This window comes from Carcharhinus amblyrhynchos, unplaced genomic scaffold, assembly GCF_965287045.1.
Source record: "Carcharhinus amblyrhynchos unplaced genomic scaffold, sCarAmb.v2.hapA scaffold_42, whole genome shotgun sequence".
NCBI lineage: Eukaryota > Metazoa > Chordata > Chondrichthyes > Carcharhiniformes > Carcharhinidae > Carcharhinus > Carcharhinus amblyrhynchos.
Genome location: NW_027649783.1, coordinates 3677327 through 3692206, shown reverse-complemented (window position 1 = coordinate 3692206; position 14880 = coordinate 3677327). Strand labels below are relative to the sequence as shown.

Sequence of the window (14880 nt, the reverse complement as noted above, 5' to 3'; positions counted from 1 at the left end):
TGTAATTGCGAAGAGACTGGAAATAACTTTCCAACTTCCGATTTATTAAGGTGACAATGTTTTTTGAACTGTCTTGGGTATTTTGAAATTGTAACCGAGAGTGTTGATAAAGATAATACTGTTCATGCGGTTTACATAAACTTCCAAAAGCACGGAAATTTTTAATCAGGCAGGTTAAAGTAAATGCATCAAAATGTGAATTGATTCGTTTTGAAGGAAGAACCCAGATTCAAAACATAAACTACATGGTACAGTTCTAAAGAGGCAAATATCTACATACATCTTCCAAGTTGACAGGGATGATCATAGAGGTTTACAGCATGAAAAAAGGCCCTTCAGCCCAACTTGTCCTTTTTTACCCACTAAGCTAGTCCCAATTTCCCGCGTTTGGCCCATATCCCTCGATAATCATCTTACTCATGTAACTGTCCAAACGCTTTTAAAAAATAAAGTTATGCTCACTTTTACTACTACCTCTGGCAGCTTGTTCGAGACAATCACCATCCGTAAAAAATAAAAATGTCCCTCTGCACCCTTTTGTACCTCTCCCCTCTCAGCTTAAACGTATGCCCTCCAGTTTCAGACTCCCCTACAATTTCGAGAAGATATGGACTATCTCGCTGATCAATGACCCTTATTATGTTGTAGACCTCAAGAAGATCACCCCTAACTCCAGAGAAAAAAGTCCTTGCCTATCCTGTCTCTTCTTGTAACTCAAACCATCAAGTCTTGGTAGCATTCTAGTCAATCTTTTCTGAGCTGTTTGTAGTTTAATAATATCCTTCCTATAATAGGGTGACCAGAACGGTGAGGGGAGTGATCATAATAAATCAGACTGTGCCCTGCTTTTTCTTTATCAATTGGGTACTGAGTACAAAAGAACAGAGGATATGTTAAACCTGCTCTCCCTTCCCGACTCGCCCCTCACCTGACTTCCGCTACGGAAATAAAAAGTACTCACAAAAATCCCGCGAACCGGAAATGCAGTCAAAAGCTTTCAAAGTATAATCAAACACTCACCACAGCCAGCAGGTACACTGCTCCGGAGAACAAGAAATGCTGGAAATATTCAGCAGCTCCGAAAGCAGCTGTGGAGAGATATTCCTGTCGCCAGGATGTAACTCTCCAATTGGATACTTCACGTTGCTCAGATCTGAAACTCTCAACACCTTCCTGTAAGGAACAGGAAGGGCGGGAATTGGGTTTTTGTTGATTTGAGCAAACAGAGCAATGCAGCAATGAGAAGCTCCTCACCCCCCGGCGGCTTGGGGAAGGATGGGTCAGAGAGACAGGACTCCAGGTTGGGAGCAAAAATGGGGGAAAGAACACATCGAGTTTTTATTGGAATGACAATGAAGATGGAATTCAAATCGACTTGTGCGGATTCATACGTGGCCTCAAGTCGTCAGGATGGCCGAGCGGTCTAAGGCGCTGCGTTTAGGTCGCAGTCTCCTCTGGAGGCGTGGGTTCAAATCCCACTCCTGACATTGCTTTTTTTTTCCCTCCCTGTTCCACACACCATCCACACCCGCGAAATATCTCCCCCGGAATGACAATGGTTGCAGGGGCTCAGGAACAGCGACCTCCGGCAAGTTCCATTCCGAGACACATCCCATCCTGTCTCTGAAATATATCACCGTTTCTGCGGCTGACTGACAATCCTGGAACTCCTTCCCGAAAACCAATGTATCAGTACAGACACCACATGGACCACAGTGACTCAAGAGTGAAATCCCCGAAGAAAAATCTCGAAAAATAATTAATTTTGGGCAACAAATGCTTTCCGGGCCAGCGACTCACAGGAATCCTTTCTCGGGTGCATCTGTCTGTATTCAGATTGTGTTTTGCATTATCTGCCGTTCAATAAGAATTGGGATCTTTCTGATTCTATTACTTAAACTGTGCCTGTACAAGTCAACTTCCGGAACTAAAACATAGTTTCAAAATTCATTCTGTATCTGACAATCTTTGGAAATGCAACTGACTTTCTATATCCCCTCATTTGAAATCTCCGATTAATTTCTTCATTCATTCCTGAGATGTGGGTGTCGCTGGCTGGGCCCGCAATTATTGTCCATCCTAAATTGCCCTTGAACTGAGCGGATGACAGGTCAGCTCAGAGGGAAGCTTAGAGTCACCAAAGTTGCAGTGTGTCGGGGGTCACATGTAGGTCCAGACCAGGGAAAAAATCATTCCTGAAAGGACATTAGTGAACCAGCTGTGTTATTTTAAGACACTCGATTCATGGTCATTAGACTTTTAATTCCAGATTTTTTTTTATTGATGAGACGTTTCACCATTTACCATGGTGGTGGTGGTGGTGTGTGTGTGTGTCTGTGTCTGTGTCTGTGTGTGTGTGTGTGTGTGTCTGTGTCTGTGTCTGTGTGGGTGTGTGTCTGTGTGTGTGTGTGAGTGAGTGAGTGAGTGAGTGAGTGAGTGAGTGAGAGAGAGAGAGATAGAGGGAGAGAGAGATTCTCACAGTCTCTTTGTGAGTATGGATTAACCTTTTAAATGTCCTCACAAACACAGTAATCCCCTTGCCTTTGTCAATTCCTAAGAAGTACTTGTACCTCTGAGACCCTGGTGGGCGGTTGAAGGGTGGGGTGAGGTTTGAAGGCGATGCCGCAGGCTGCTGAGTGTGAGACCAGCCGATTTTAAAGCATGTGTGTAGGAAAGTGAAGAGTGAACTTGTCCGTTTGAAGATCACAGAAAAGCTGTGTCTGGAGCTGGGCCCGAGAGACAAGTTTTGGGTTGTCAGTAAATGAACTCCTGTAATGAAGACACAAAATCAGAAAGAGGAAATGCTGGAAATATTCAGCAGCTCCGAAAGCAGCTGTGGAGAGATATTCCTGTGGCCAGGATGTAACTCTCCAATTGGATACTTCACATTGCTCAGATCTGACACTCTCAACACCTTCCTGTAAGGAACAGGAAGGGCGGGAATTGGGTCTTTGTTGAGTTGAGCAAACAGAGCAATGCAGCAATGAGAAGCTCCTCACCCCCCAGCGGCTTGCGGGAAGGATGGGACTCAGATACAGGCCTCTGGCTGGGGTTCAAAAATGGGGAAAAAACGCATCGAGTTTGAAATGTAAATGCCACAAAAATGGAATTCAATTCGATTTCTGCACAGATTTTGCACTTTGGGTCAAGTAATCAGGATTACTGATCTGGCTAAGGTGCTCTGGTTCGGTTACAGTCTTCTCTCGAGCCCTCAGTTCAAATCCTAATTCTGATGCTGATTTTTTTTCCCCTTCGCGAGGAACCATCCAAACCCAGGAAATCTCTCAGCACAAGGGCAGCAGATGCAGAGGAACAATGACCACCTGTAAGTTCCACTCCGAGACACACATCATCCGGACTTGGAAACATATCACCGTTCCCATGGCTGGCTCACAACCCCGGAACTCCCTCCCTAACAGCAGCCTATGTGTACATACATCACATGGACTGCAGTGTCTCCAGAATGAATTCATCGCCAATTACCCAAAGACATTAATTTGGACAATAAATGCTTCCCGGGCCAGTGACACACATACCCCGTATGAATAAAGTATTTTCTCTTTTAAATCACTTCGTCCGACAGAAGGAGCGCAGCTGCCTTCAGAGCAGAAAACTGTGTGTGTGAATCACATCTCTATTTTTACACCAAATGTGTGTCTGAAAACAGCAAGTGGACCCAGCTCACGTTAAACCGTTCAATATTTAGTCGCATAGTTCACAGGTACCTTCCAATTCTGGCAGTATCTCCTTTTTCACAAATACCACCAGATCTGGAACGTATTTCCAGCATTTCGCTGAGCCCACCCTCAGTAGGTGTAGGCTCTGTGGCTTAGTTGGTTAAAGCGCCTGCCTAGTAAATAGGAGATCCTGGGTTCAAATCCCAGCGGAGCCTTGGTTCTTTTTCACTGGTGTTTGCAATTGTGCCCGTCGCAAGATCCAGTTTTGCCTCTCCCTTCACAGTGGATAATCTCCAAAGATGGAAACATTTCGAGACTCCCCACAAATATCTCGACTATTTGTTGAGATGATCCAGGTATTTTCATCATCGTGCAGTTAAAGAAAAAACATCTGTAATAAACCCAATGCTGTAAGTTCATCAAACACAGATTTCCATTATTTTCTCAGGGAATTCCGAACACAGTCAAATGGCTTAAATCGTTCCATGTGTCCAAGCAGTCTCTCACGCTGCTATTGTGTGTTTTTCTCTGTCTATTGTAATCTCGGTGTGATGCAGTGATACCTCCTCACACTGATGTTCCGATTAAACGATACAGGAGTGAAAATCTACCTGACTACATTCATTGGGAGCAAGTCGAACCTTTGCCGTAGCAGACTGGTGCAGCAGAAGCGTGCTGGGCCTATAACCCTGAGATCGATGGATCGAAAGCGTTCTCTGCTACTCCTATTCACAGTGATGATAAAACAACTAAACGGTAACTATGAAGCAGTTGTGACTTTTACCTGGAGTACACAAACTGTGATTTGGCTTCCCTTTTCCCCCAAAAACTGTTCTAGGACCCTTGCTGTTTGTCATTTTCATAAATGACATGGATGAGGAAGTGGAGGGATGGGTTAGTAAGTTCGCAGACGATACAAAGGTTCGTGGTGTTGTGGATGGTCTGGAGGGATGTCAGAAGTTGCAGCGGGACATAGATAGCATGCAGGACTGGGCGGAGAAATGGCAGATGGACTTCAACACGGATAAATATGTAGTGGTCCACTTTGGCAAGACCAATGGGATGCAGGAGTACAATATCAAGGGTAGGAGTCTTGGCTGAGTTGAAGAGCAGAAGGATCTTGGGGTCCGGGTCCACAGGACTCTTAAATCGGCCTGGCAGGTGGAGGATGTGGTCAAGAAGGCGTATGGTGCACTGGCCTTCATCAATCGAGGGATTGAGTTTAGGACTCGGGAGGTCATGCTGCAACTTTATAAAACCCTAGTCAGACCCCACTTGGAGTACTGTGCGCAGTTCGGGTCGCCTCACTACAGGAAGGATGTGGAAGCTATTGAGAGGGTGCAGAGGAGATTTACAAGGATGTTGCCTGGATTGGGAGGCATGCCTTATGAAGATAGGTTGAGGGAGCTAGGTCTCTTCTCCCTGGAGAGACAAAGTTTGAGAGGCGACCTGATAGACGTTTATAAAATGCTGAGAGGAATAGATAGGGTGGATTCTCGTGGGCTATTTCCCAGGGCTGAAATGGTCGCTACGAGCGGACACAGGTTTAAGGTGCTGGGAAGCAAATACAGAGGAGATGCTGGGGGAAAGTTTTTCACTCAGAGGGTGGAGAGTGAGTGGAATCGGCTGCCGGCGGCGGTGGTAGAGGCGAACTCGCTGGGGTCTTTTAAATGACTTCTGGATGAGTATACGGTATCTAATGTGTTTGGAAGTTACAGAAAGTTCTATGGCTTGGTAGATGTAGATGTGATTTGCGCAACTTGTGGGCCGAAGGGCCTGTTTGTGCTGCAGTGTTCTATGTTCTATATATAAAACCTCGATCTGTACTAAATGGATTTTGTATGCAACCGGAGTATTACACCAGAAGAGGGAACATCTTAACACAACATGCAAAAAATTACAGACAATAAAAATCCTCACGGAGAATCTCTTTTACACAACAGGGAACAAGGTTGCAACAGAAAGGGGCATATTAATAGAACAGATCTTTATCTCACTGCTCTAACTCACTGTATCCCTCCATCCCCTCTCATCAACTCTATATGAAGGCGGGATCTTGTTGTTTAGTGACTGAGTGCACACAATCTGTATCTATATCTGATCGAATAGAATTCAGCTTGTGAACAATATCATCGTTTCAACCAGCTCTGGGTTAACCCAGGCACAGCTCTGATTGGCTGCAGCCCCCTGAATCTGGGGAACAGACACTGTGAGCATCCCCGGCCTCAGAGGCTTTCACAGTTACTGAGCTGGGAAACTCCAACTCATCCCCGAGAATCCACAGCACAGAGCGAGAGGAGGGGAAAACCTGTCCTGGGAGCTGTCAATCTGAGACACAGTTTGACCTGTCAATGTGCAGATGTGAAGCTGCTCCTTCCATTCCCAATCTGCTATAACCAGGAGTTCCTAACGCCCAATAATGACCAGCTTGCAGCAATGTGTTTGAATGAACACGATGTCATCTCATCCAAGCAGCATTTTGAAATGATCATTCAGTGTATTCTGATGTAATTTATTTCTTATGTTCTGTGTGTCATTCCACAAGAATCTTCCTCTGAAATGAGACCTTTTTTGTCCTTGTGCTCCTGATGCTGTTGTTTTACAATCTGCTCACATTATGATTTCCCTCATGGAACCAGAGAAAGGGAACAACACTGAATCATTCGGCTTATCTTGTCCATGCCAGCCCGAGGGCACCCAGGTGTCCTCTTCAAGCTCACCTTCCTGCACTCGGCCCGGAGCCATGGAGCTGAAAGCATGATGGTGATCCACATACTTGGCACCAAAATACCAGAAGGAGTCCCGGGGGCAAACACTTTCACTGATAATCGCTGCGAGCAGGACTCGAACCTGCGCGGGGAAACCCCATTGGATTTCTAAACCAACGCCTTAACCACTCGGCCATCGTAGCTCCACGAGCTCTTTGACTAATAATCACCTCAGTAGCGTTCATACTAACTTCATCAGGCACCGTTATTGTACAGAGCTCAGTGTGTGAGCTGAAATTTGTTCCTCTACTTTTGTATTTTTGTCTCTGACGGAGAACTCACTGACTAGGTCAGAGACTTGTTTTTGTATCTCGGTAATTTTTCATTACAAACCAATTAGTTCCGAATAAAAAGAAAAAGACAAATCTCTATTGTATTTCATTATCGTAAAATGTTGCGCTCGCCCTGGTTTTGTCCAGTTGGTTGAAAACACAGGAGGAAGTGGATAAAGTTCGCAGCAAATTGCTACTGCGATGGCCGGGAATCAAACTCGGAGTTAGCTGCTTGGAAGGCAGCTATACTCACCACTATACCACCATCGCTCACAACGCTTAAGCAGCCCTTATTTTAAGAACAAAGAACAAAAACTGCCCCGGAATCAGGCCCTTCGGCCCAACGAGCCCGCGCCGCCATTTTAATACCACCAGTTCCCCCCTCCACCCATGACCCCTATCTATTGTTTTTATGGCCATCCACATTGAGGGAAACTAATTTAGGGACAATTTATTACCTCCAATCAGCCTAACCGCACATCTTTGTGGTGCGGCAGGAAACCGGAGCACCCGGAGAAAACCCACGCAAGCACGGGGAGAAAGTGCAAACTCCCACAGACACCGGCCCAAATCCATGTGTCTGCACAGCAATCAGCGATGGTCACTGAGCTGTCGTCTTGCCCAGTATCTGGTGCAGTTTAGGCACACACTAACAACATGAAGCACTGGGCCAATCTCGAATATTCAAGAGCAGCCCAAGTACAACCCATCACGTGTATGCCCCTCGTTGGACAACAAGGCAGACCGACTTAAACCTGTGAATGAAAAGAGAAAAAACATTATTTTCAGACCATATCCATTTACATTACCAGGGACGTCCCAATGCTAATGAACCTTATTTTAAACAATCTCCTATATCCTCCCATCTCCAACCCACTCATGTGCCTGTCTAAGTTACTCTTAAACAACTCCAGCGTGCCTGCCTCCACTACCTTACTTGGCAGAGCATTCCATACTCCCACTACCCTCTGTGTGAAAAACCTCCCTCTAATATCCGTGGAATCAGGTATAATTACGGAACTACCTCCGTTGCTGATTTCATCAGACACCAGGTCTGTCCGTCGGACAGTTTGTGAACTGGACTTGGCTTGTCTCGTTTTTCTGGACTGTTTAAGGCCACCTTTTTACTATTCTTTCAGACTGAGAACTCATTGATTTGTTTTTGCTCATGGAACACGGTATGATTTTGCTCATGAAACCATCGAAAGAACCAAAGTGACAGTCCCGAAGGAAGCCATTCGGCCCATCTTGTCCATACCAACCCGAGGATACCCAGGTGTCCTTTCCAAACTCAGCTGCCTGCACCTGGCCCAGAACCACGCAACTGAATGCATGATGGAGATCCAAATACTTCATAGCAAAAACTCCCCAGGATGGCTGCCTGAAGCAAACATTTCCAACCATAAGCGCTATGAGCAGTGTTGGAATCTGCGCGGGGAAACCCCATTGGATTTCAAATCCAGCGCCTCAACCACTCAGCTATCGCAGCTGCTTATTTACCAGAATAATGTAACCACCTCAGTAATGTGCATGTATTAACTTCATCAGGAACCAGGATTGTGCAGAGCACAGAGTGTGAGCTGAAATTTGTTGCTCAACTTATACTTCGTATCTCTGTCTCTGAATTCATTTATTAGGTCGGAGACTTGTTTTTCTATTTAAATATTTTTCCATTGAAATCTAATTACGTCGGAAGAGAAAATGAAAAAAAAAACCTCTATTCCTGTCGAATATTGTGTTCACCCTGTGTTTGTTCACTCCGTTTAAAGTCCAAGAGGCCGCGGATAAGATTCTAAATAAATGATCAATGCGATGGCTAGGAATCGAACGCGGGTCAATTGCTTGGAAAGCACCTACGCTCACCACTATACCACCATCGCTCACTTTTCTCATGTTAGCCGTTATTTGCATTAGTTTTAACTGCGGAACTTCCTCAGTTGCTGATTTTATCAGGCACCAGGAGAGCCCGGATCGCAGTTTGGAAACTGAACTTGGCTTGTCTGGTTGAAGCCAGCTTTTTACAATTGTTCCTTACTGGGAACTCATTGATCAATTCTGAGGCCTGTTCTTTCATTTCACAAAGTTTCCACTCAAAGCAAATTGAAGCTGAATTTTCCATTAGAAAGATCGTGATGATGAGGATTTTTAGTGAATTTCATTTTAAGAGTGTCCACCTACTGTCGCGACCTGCGATAACTCATTAAATAAATCAGAACAGTGATGGTCAGGAACTGACCCTTGGTCAAATGCTCTCACAGTCACCACTCCATCACCATCGCTCACCTGGCTCTGTCACCCACTCTGTAAGAAAGTCCAGCTCTGACAGTGAATCTGGTTCCCTCCAGGTCCAATCGGAGGATGGTCAGAAACTGTCACTGTCAGAAACTCCATTATCAGCGAGTGTGGGATGGTTATTTAACTGGCTGTCACTGGTTGGTGAGGTTGTGATTTACTGTTACCAGTCAGTGCCGGAGAAACAAATAAAACTATACAAACACTTAGCTGGGGAAAGGGTTTCTCTTGAGGCACTGGGAGTATTTGTATAATGGATATCTGCTTCTGTTCAGTTTGACGGCTGTCACGTCTGATACACTTTGATTCTTGTATTTTTCCCCCACCATACCCTTTCCCTATCGCGATGTGTCATTTTTAGATGTTCGTTTGCTTAAATGTTGAACGGAAACCAATTGGAATTGGCCGATTATTTCACCAAGATGCACTTTCTGCTCTGAATACTTTTTGTTGCAGTGTGAGTGCTGCAGCTGGGGAACATTCACCCCTCAATCCTGTGTGTGCAAAATTCATCTTGGTTCCGTGATCCTCAAAGCACTGAGCGAATCATCAGTTCACCGGCAATAAGGAGACAGAACAAATACACCACCGACGAGGATGGGATTCGAACCCACGCGTGCAGAGCACAATGGATTAGCAGTCCATCGCCTTAACCACTCGGCCACCTCGACATGGCGCAACGCTTCCCCAAACCACCTCTTGTGTTTTAACATCCGTAACAAAGAACACATTTCTCCCGCAGGATAACGTTGCCTTTCTGTTTTCTCTTGATTCGTTGTTATTTTTCCATTTGATGTAAATCCAGAGAAAGTAAAGAGAGAGACAGTTCACCTCTCTGCTCCCGGTTTGGTTTTGAATTCACCGAACATGACCCTGATGTAAAACAGAGCAAGTGCTGTGAGTTTGTGGAGCAACAGGAGAGAGTCTGACCTCCCAGTAGAGGGCTGTGTGTCCGAATCACGGAGCTTTTCTGTGTCGGTCTTTGGATTTTGGTTGTTCCTGAAATGACAAATTCAAAAACTGGGATAGAAATGAAATATTAGGGATGATCCGATTCTAATGTTTAGTTAATTTTTTATGCACTTTTATATTTGAACAATGTGTGAGGAATATGATTTGTCCATTGTCGGTAAAGTTAAAGCAAGGTTCACAGTCCCAGTTGTTTCTGGGGGCCATCAATGGGGAGAGCTGACTGGCTGTGATTTAACCAGAGGATTCACACCTCAGGAGAGGAACAAGACTGAGAAGTCGGAGCCTTCATGATCAATCTCAACTGAACCGGGAATTGATCCCGCGCTGTTGGCTGAATAAACTATCCAGCCAATGGAGACAAATGCTCTGGGCTACTCATTAATGAAAACTAAGACCATCACTGTTTCTATTTGATGGAGTGAGTAGGTGATAGCAGAGGATGGTTTCAATCCATCGACCTCTGGGTTATGGGCCCAGCACGCTTCCGCTGCGCCACTCTGCTCCCAAAGTCAGCCCCTCCCTGCTTATTACTGCTGCCCGCGAGCCAGGAATCTATTCACTGTCTCTTTTTGTTACAAACAAAACCCTGGGAAGCTCACCCTGGCTGTATAATAACACGCAACATCATCCTGAATGTAACAGACAGAGTAAAACACACAGAAAACCAGTAAAAAACTATTAGGTCACACTCACAATGAGAGGCAGAAAATATTCGAACAAATCAGCAAGATACTGAGATGGAAAAACTGATTGAGTATGGAAAGGGATTTTCTGTTCCACAAAGATAGGCCCTGTTTTGAAGGTATGTTGTGTTGTGTAACTGTGCTCTCTGCTGTGTAACTGTCCTTTCTGTTTGGAACTGTGACTCTCCCGTTGACAGATCTTCACTGTGGTTCTGACAAATTCTTCCCTGTTGTGTAAATGTGTTCCCGGTTTGTAAATATCATCCGTCTAGAGCAGAAGTTTTTACTTCTTTTGTGTGAAATGTTCTCTGTTGTTCTGTGAAGGTGTTTTCTGTGGAAAAGAATCGATGGAAATTTCAAGGCCGCCATTTCTGAGGCTTGCTTTCAATTCCAGCGTTGTTTGGGCCGAATGGCCTCCTCCTGTTTCTGTGTTCTATCCATGTGCCTATGTGTTAAATCAGTGAGTTGAATTTCACCAGCTGCCGTGGTGGGATTTACTCCGTGTCCCCAAAGATTAGCGCGGGCCTCTGGATTACCAGCCCAGTGACATCACCTTTCATCCCTGTAAACAAAAACAGCTCATTCAGCTCAGCATTAAACCTCTTCCTGAGGAGATTAGAATTCCTGCCACAGAATTTCAATTAGCCGATTGATGCAAAGCATTTTGTTCTAGTTTTGGAACATTAACAATTTATCCAGATCAAACATACATTGTGGAATATCTGATCTAAAAACACTAAGACGAGTGAGAATTAAATGAATAAAGTTACAAGGAAATTACCTCAGAAAAAGCTGTTTGGAAATAACGGTGGATGTCAGTTAACGGGCGAGAGCTCGGTTTTCAGGAGGTTCCACCAGATTTCTGTAGAAAGAGACCGGACTCGAACCTGTAATCGTTAGAGAGCAGCATGGAAAGAAGCGAAATTAATCGTTTCACCCACTAGGCTCTGTTAGGCTGCGTATTTGTGGAATATTCCTTGTTCAATCCTGTTCCATCTCTGCGCCACCAGCCCCCATCCCCACCCCGCCCCATAACACACACACACACACACACACACACACACACACACACACACACACACACACACACACACACAATTTTTTTTGCTGCATCGCTGACTGTATCGGTGCCGCGTCTTGCTCTCTTCTGCACCTGGACAAAAAAAATAGCTACTTTCCTTCCAATTTTCACTCTCGCACCTTCACATGGCCCATCTCTGATACTTCCCTATCCTTCCTTGACCTCTCTGTCTCCAATTCTACACAGACTGACCACCTGTAATTAAAACCCCACCGACTCACAAGTCGAGTACAGATCCTTTAAGGACGCCATCCCCATTCTCCGAGCTTCTGCACCTCAGTCGAACTGCTCCCCTGTTGCCTCTTTCCAAGATGTAGAAATACCGGCTTTGGACTGAGGTAAACACAGTAAGAAGTCTCACAACACCAGGTTAAAGTCCAACAGGTTTATTTGTTAACAAATACCACTAGCTTACGGAGAGCTGCTCCTTTGTCAGGTGAGTGGGAGTTCTGATCACAAACAGGGCAGATAAAGACACAGTTTACAGAATACTGATCAGAATGCGAGTCTTTACAGCTAATCAAGTCTTAAAGGCGCAGACAATATGAGTGGAGATAGCATTAAGCATAGGTTAAAGAGATGTGTATTGTCTCCAGACAGGACAGTAAGTGAGATGAATACACAAGCGGTATGCGCCGTGGCGCCTTTTTTATGTGTTCGCTCTCTCTAACTTTAGAACCTGGCTCGACCCTGGAAACTGACCAACTGCAGCCGCTTCAAATAGATTCACAAAATTAATGAACAAACGAAAAACCAGCGCAACTGATCTTTTAAGAAGCTGTGACAGTCTCTGAAAGCATTATATTAACATCTCTTCAAGAACCAATTTGCTGGAACTAATTCAATATGAACCGTTTCAGTGTCAGCTCTATTCATGGCCAGTTCTCAAACAGGCATTGACTGGTTAGAAGTTTCAATGTTATCAGAGAACAGTCATCAATATTCTCCGGGAAGTGGAACTGCCGCCCCGAACTTCATAGAATCTCGACAGTAAGAAGGAGGCCATTCGGCCCATCGAGCCTGTGTCAACAACAACCACACACAGGCCCTATCCTAATCACCCCACGTATTTAACACGCTAATACTCCGAAGGGGAAATTTACCGTGACCATTCCACCTAGCCCGGCACTAATTTTCATGGCGGAACGGCCTATTCTGGAAAGACAATATCTGCCATTAGTGCTGCAAATGAAACTGAGGTCTGTTTTGGAGCTTCTGAAACCACATGTCTTCATGGTGGCAAACCTCTGCCCAAAGCTGGTGTCCTGATTTGAATCGATTGCCAGCTGGACTTTCTCATTTGGATGAAGAATATGGAATGGTGCTGGACTATTCACCCCTCAAACCTGTGGAACTCTGAGTCTTACCTTCACCTTGGTCCGTGAACCTCAAAATAAGTGATCAGTTCACCCTCAATCAGTCAATGCGGAGACAGAGTTTGAAATGGAATCACAAGGAAAATGGAACTCTAATCGATTTGGGCAGAGGTTTTACACTTTGTGGCAGGTAGTCAGGATGGCCGAGCGGTCTAAGGCGCTGCGTTCAGGTCGCAGTCTCCTCTAGAGGCGTGGGTCCAAATCCCACTCCTGGCATTGGTTATATTTTCCTTCGAGCGGCACCATCCAAACCCAAGAAATCTCTCACGTGACACCACAAGGGCAGCAGATGCAGAGAAACAACGACCATCTCGAAGTTCCACTCCGAGACACACATCACCCTGACTTGGAAACATATTCCCGTTCCGATGGTTCACAATCCTGGAAATTCCTCCGAATGGCAGTGTGTGTGTGTGGACAGACACCACATGAACTGCACTGGCTCCAGAATGAATTCATCGCCAATTACTCAAAGATAATTAATTTGGAGAATACAGGCTTCCCGGGTCAGTGACACACATTTCCCGGATGAATGAATCATTAAAAAAAATCTCGCGCCACAGAAGGGACACGCCTGCCTTCAGAGCAGAAAACTGTGTGTATGAATCACACCCTGAACACAGCTACTTTTATACCAGATTTGTGTCTGAAAACAGTAAATGGAACCAACTCACGATAAACCGCTTAATGTTGAACGGAAGAGTTTCACTGAGTGATGTGCCTGATGTTTTTGTTCAATATCGGGGGAAAGGGGGATTTGAAATCGGTGCAGTCATAGCCCACTGTCGGATCCAATTATTTTTCTTTCATGAATGTATCCGGGATCCCATAGCATCTGTGGAGAGAGAAACAGTCGTTCCAGTGTAAGGTCTGCATCTGAAATGTGAACTATCTCTATTTTCACAGATCCTTTCCAGTACTGATCGGAACTTTTTTTTTCACAAACACTACCAGATCTGGAACGTATTTCCAGCATTCCGCTGTACCAAAGTTAGCAATGTCAGGCTCTGTGGCTAATTTGGTTAAAGTGCCTGTGTAACGGCAGGCATATCCTTGTTTCCAATCAGTGTGCACGGACACTGTTAGTATCACTTATTTCCACAAATACACAATATCCGGAACGACTTTCCAGCATTCGACCTTACAGAAAGTCTGTGTGGTTTAGTTGTTGAAATCGTCTTTCTGGTAAACAGGTGATGTGGGGTTTGAATCTCAGTCCGACCTGGATTCCAATGACGTGATCTTTGCAATTGTGCAAGTCACTATGTCCCTTCCTTGCTAGTCAATATTATCTATCCCTTCACAGTTGATCATCTACAAAGATGAAACAAAAATACATTTCGAGACTCCCCACGATTATTCCGACTGTTTATTTACACGATCGAGGTATTTTCATCATCTTGATGTGAAAAAAAACATTTAATTTGCAACAAACCCAACGGTGTAAGTTCTACAAACACAGTTTTCTTTTTTTTGTCCCCTCAGGGAATTTCTAACACTGTCAAATGACCTTAGAATCATACAATCCGGACAGTGCTGAAGGAGACCATTCTGCCTATCGAGTCTGTAGCGACTCTCCGACAGAGAATCGCACACAGGCCCTATGCCCGCTAATCTATCTGTACAAACACCTTGGGGACCGAGGGGCAATCGAGCATGGCCAATCCGCCCAAACTGCTCATCTTTGTGGGAGGAAACCGGAGCACCTGGTTTCCTGGGATAACTTGCCTGGGTGAATGCAACCTGAACAGCTCTACAA

The 14880-nt window shown here is 45.0% G+C and overlaps 5 non-coding genes across 5 annotated transcripts; 3 read left to right on the top strand and 2 right to left on the bottom strand.

Annotated features, from left to right (window-relative positions):
- The first annotated feature begins 1404 nt into the window (after positions 1–1404).
- trnal-uag (transfer RNA leucine (anticodon UAG)) lies at positions 1405–1487 on the top strand. Its single transcript has one exon. It is a non-coding gene; the product is annotated as a tRNA-Leu (tRNA).
- Positions 1488–3818: 2331 nt separating this feature from the next.
- Positions 3819–3892, top strand: trnat-agu (transfer RNA threonine (anticodon AGU)). Its single transcript has one exon. It is a non-coding gene; the product is annotated as a tRNA-Thr (tRNA).
- Positions 3893–6506: 2614 nt separating this feature from the next.
- On the bottom strand, positions 6507–6588 carry trnas-aga (transfer RNA serine (anticodon AGA)). The gene has a single exon. It is a non-coding gene; the product is annotated as a tRNA-Ser (tRNA).
- A 3010-nt stretch (positions 6589–9598) lies between these two features.
- Positions 9599–9680, bottom strand: trnas-gcu (transfer RNA serine (anticodon GCU)). Its single transcript has one exon. It is a non-coding gene; the product is annotated as a tRNA-Ser (tRNA).
- A 3574-nt stretch (positions 9681–13254) lies between these two features.
- On the top strand, positions 13255–13337 carry trnal-cag (transfer RNA leucine (anticodon CAG)). The gene has a single exon. It is a non-coding gene; the product is annotated as a tRNA-Leu (tRNA).
- Positions 13338–14880: the final 1543 nt, after the last annotated feature.